This window comes from Hipposideros armiger, unplaced genomic scaffold (genome assembly GCF_001890085.2).
Source record: "Hipposideros armiger isolate ML-2016 unplaced genomic scaffold, ASM189008v1 scaffold_202, whole genome shotgun sequence".
Classification (NCBI taxonomy): Eukaryota; Metazoa; Chordata; class Mammalia; order Chiroptera; family Hipposideridae; genus Hipposideros; species Hipposideros armiger.
In genome coordinates this window covers 90,469-95,168 of record NW_017731552.1, presented here as the reverse complement: position 1 = coordinate 95,168, position 4,700 = coordinate 90,469, and the positions used below count along the sequence as shown (strand labels likewise).

General features: G+C 41.3%; 1 protein-coding gene across 4 annotated transcripts in view; it reads left to right on the top strand.

Moving 5' to 3' along the window:
- Positions 1-4,700, top strand: part of LOC109388630 (zinc finger protein 77) — a 37,786-nt gene that overhangs the window by 27,159 nt on the left and 5,927 nt on the right. The gene's annotated exons all lie outside the window — the stretch shown is intronic.

Here is a 4,700-nt window from a genome sequence, read left to right as displayed (position 1 = left end):
ATGCGGGGTGGGGGTGGGGGGGCCCGCCCTGGACCTGACAGATAACGTCAAATTCGGACTTCCTTCGGGAGACTTGATTCCAGAGTCTGGTGCAGTCGGGACAAGGCTCGGATCTCAGAGCTGTGCCCGCCTCTCAAATCAGACAGGAAAGGGCCTGGCTTTTCTGTGGAAGGAGGGGAAGCAGGAAGGCGGTGTGACAGGAAAGCCCTCTCTGTGGTCAGCACACTGTGGGCTCCAGTCAGCGAGGCCTCATCTGCATCTCAGTGCTTGTGCAGACGGGATGAGGACAAGGTCTGTGGGGAGGACTGGAGCCTGACTAAAGTTTGGATAAGAAACGCGCAATTGTGATCGCTTGGTCCGGCCTGTTGAAAATAAAAAATCCGAATTTCCTAAGATACTTTCATTCAAAGGAATTACTGCAGGGATGGGGAGAAAGGGCTGTGCAATAGGGAGAGCGCTCTGATCATACCACCTGTGAGCGTCTGGAGAGTTGGGCAAAAAAGAGTTTTGGTTTTAAAGAGGAGTCAACAAATGTAGGAAAGACCAGGCGTGGTTGGGAAGGCAGGTCCCCAGGCTAGCCTGTCCTCAGGAGGAGTTGTCTGTGGGCTCAGGCTGAGGACAGGCTAAAGTTTGGGAGTCTGGGGAAGGAGTAAAGCTGAATCAAAGTCTGGTCAACAAACTTGTTCCGTTTGGACAAGCAGTACAACTAATCATTTAGGTCTCAGAGTGGGGGTATGGTATATATGCTTCTGACCTTGTAGTAAATATGGAGTACATCTAAGAGTCTTATCTATGTCAGATGATGAATCGGGTTTCTTGCAATGTGCCCAGTTTGAGAACAAATTATGGGGGTTGGTTCTTTTCACCTCCATCAAGGATCCCAGGAGCACAGGGCCCAGAGAATTCAGCATTGTCACCTGACACTGAGAGCTCCGCACTGAGCTTTCCCTCATTCTGTCCTCCGGTTTTGGCTGATATAAAATGACTGAATTCTTTTTGCCTTGTTTCTTTTCCTCATTGAGGGTGGTAAGTGTCTCAGGACTTTGTCCTGCTGACTTGTGTTATTTCGGAGCTTATCCAGAGATGCTGCTGGGAAAAAGTGTTTCATATTCAGAAAACACCCTCTCTTTTCTTAGGATTGTGGGGGGAATGGGTGCAGTGACACATCTTCATATGAGTTTGCTGGAAGTATGGATTAAAAAGATTCATAAAAATCATAGTGACTCTTCCATTCAGGGCGCAGAGTTTGTGACAGTGTGTGATAAAGTCCCACTTCCTGTTAATAGCTGATGTCAAAGATTAATGCAGATTTTACGAACTGTGACCTGGGATGGTTGGTTTGGCATTATCCAGAGTTGTTGGAGTTAAGTGTGATTTGTACAAACAGAGCAAGTCTATGATGGTCAGAGTCAGAGAGTGAACATTTGGATTTTACTGTTGAAGGGAAATTGATGCATTTGAGAGTTAATTTGGGTCAGAATTAAACTGATTCTAGCCTAGTGTTTCCTCTTTATTGAGAATTGAGGCCCTGGAGGAGGGGTTGTTTCCACATTGGGGAGGTAGAGTAGGGTGTGGGGGGACCCAGAATTCAGTTTCCTGGCATTTGGGGTTCCCTCTCCCTTTTCCTGAGAGGGTCTAACCTGTGCTACCTGTCAGTAGGAAGAGCCTGTCCCCTTACCTGGGAAGGGCTTTCACCTCTGACTTGGGTTCCCTTGTGCGCTGTGGGAAGCTGGCTGAAGGTCTGAGTGGGCGCACACTGGGCTGCTCTTCCCTCTTGTTCCCTGGACAGGATAGAAATTTCTATTAGGGCAACTTTGGGATTACTGTTTTCATCCTATGTTGAAAGGAAACCAGAAAATTCCCAGAAGCTTTAATCTTCTCTAGAAATAGAACACAATGCTTCTAGTTTCATCTCGAGGTCCTTGTTGGAACTTACCGTGTCCTTGAGTCAGTGGTGAAGGCAGGTGGGGCACCCAGGCACCTAGGAAGGAGACTAAATGGTTTCTTTCAAAATGTCATTTTCTTCCTGTCACTGTACATGGAACTGACATTAATTTTTGAATATTATACTTTAACCAGCACCTTACTATGATCAGTTATGTATTTCATAATTTGTCTGCAGGATTTGGGGCTTTCTAACTGCTAAATATTATTGTCTGGTACTAATGAAATTTAGTTTTTAGCTACTTGTAAATCTTTTTCCACTGGCTTGTTTTTGATGGCTGCACTGGCAGGCCTTCACAGGCGTAGACTGTGCCCATGTCTATGCGCACCTTGTTCCCGATCTCAGAGGGAGCAGTTGTAACATTTTGCCGTTAAAGAGTAAGTTGGCTCTGGGTTTTATGCGTGTTCCCTTCTCTCTTTAAGTTGTATTGTCATTCATGAACAGTGACATAAGACAGGCGTGTCCTCACCATCTATGGATTGGAAGCCTATAGTTTGTGTGTCTTTTTTTCCATTAACGGAGGAAATTGTACTCATTGAAAAACCAATATTTAATCCATCTTTCTGGAATGAAATGAACTTGGTTTTGACTTATGCATTTTATACATTTATGTGTTCGATTGCTTTTCAAAAAGCCCTTTGCCTTTATATCTGTGAATGTTGTCTTTGAATATGTTTTGAATTGTTCCTTTCTGGTTTCGGTAATATCCTGCAATTTCTTTCTACATTTTGGAATCACTGATCCTAGGTGGCCTAGGAACCTTTTGAGAACTACATTTAGAGTGTGGAGGTATTTGAATTGACTGATTGTGTTTCTGTAGTGACCATGGACATTCTCAGATGTTCTGTTTCCTTGCATCATCTCAGCTATGTCTTTACATTTATCCTGTTACAGCTAATCTAAAAATATCTCTCCCCACAAGTGGTTTGTAATATCTCAATTTGCTTAATTTCTGAATCATCTGTATTTTGTTCCTTTTTCATATTTTTATTTGTTCTAGTTCTATTGTATTTAAATAAAAATGCCAAGTTTAAGAAGGATGTATTTTTAGTTTATCTGAATTTTTCAAAATCAGCTTTAATTGAGGTATAATTTACATACCATAAAGTTTACCTGTTTAAATTATAAAATTTAATGGTGTCTGGTATATTTACAGAATTGTGCAGCCACCCTCATATTGTAGTTTTGGAACATTTTTATCACCCCAAAAGAAAACTTGTGTCTACTGTCTATCATCCTGCATTTAGTCCCATCCCCCATGCCTGGTTCCTGGCAATTTATTCATCTACTTTTTATCTTTGTAGATTTGCTTCTTCTGTATATTTCATGTAAGCAGTTTCATACTCTGTGTGGTCTTTTGTGAAGCCTGGTAATGTCCTTAAGGTTCATTGAGTTTGTGCTAGGAATCACTACTTCGTTCCTCTTATTGCCAAATAATATTCCATTGTGTTAACATCCCACATTTTGCTTATCCAAGTCAGTTAATGGACTTTTAAATTGTTTCCACTTTTTGGATATTATGAATCATGCTGCTGTGAATACATTTAATACAGTCATGTGCCTATTAAGGATGGATACATTCTGAGATATGCATCCTTAGGGGATTTCATTGTCATGCAAACATCTTAGAGTGTACTTACACAAACCTTGTTGATATAGCCTAGTACACCCCTAGGCTATGGGATACAGCCTATTGCTCCTCAGCTACAACCCTGGCCTGTGCCACATGGCTACAAGCCACCTGTGTTTGTGTGTGTGTGTGTGTGTGTGTGTGTACATATATATCACCCATGTCACCTTTTTGCTGCAGAGGTGCCATCTTGCTGCAGCCCAAGACTCTGCTTTTGTCTTTAAGATCCTTTAATAAACTTTTTGTTGAATGCTGGAGTTGTCAGTCTCTTCCTTCGGTCTCTTGGGACCTTGGGAAGTTTTCCCTACAACAATACATACATAAAGCATTGACATAGTCCTTTATTATCTTTATCAAGTATTATGTACATTATTTTATGTGCTATACTTTTGTATGACTGATGACACAGTATGTTTGTTCACACCAGCATCACCACAAACTTGTGAGAAATGCGTTGTGCTATGACATTACAGTGGCTACAATAGGAATTTCTCAGCTACATTATAGCTTATGGGACCACTTTCATATATGCGGTCCATCTTGGCCTGAAATGTTATTTGGCTCATGACTGTACTAATTTTGTGTTGTTATTTGTTTGATTTTCCTGGGTATCTAAGTGTGTAATTACTGTATTATGTGATCACCATGCTCACCATTTTGAGGACCTTCCAGGCTGTTTTCCAAAGTGGCTTCCCCACGTTACTTCATATCAGCCATGTGTAAGAGTCCCACTGTCCTCATGTCCTCGCCAGCACTTGTGTGTCTGTCTGCACAGCCATCCTAGTGGTGTGAACAGGAATCTGCTTTGGTTTGATTTGCATTTTCCTGATGACTCATGTCTAGCGTCTTTCATATGCTTATTGGACATTTGTATTTCTTATTTGGAGAAATGTCTACTCACAGTCTGTGCTCATTATTTATCATATTATTTGTCTTTTATCTTGTCTTTTTTATTGTTGTCATATGACTTTTTCTATATATATTTAGAATACAAGTCTTGTATCAGGAATGTGATTAACAAATCCCAGTTGCAACCCTGGTTGAAGTAGTGTTGCTTTTTCTGTAGCTGATGTAGTTGGGATGTTTTCCTTTTGTGAGATTTTGAGAATCTATATATTCTTTTTT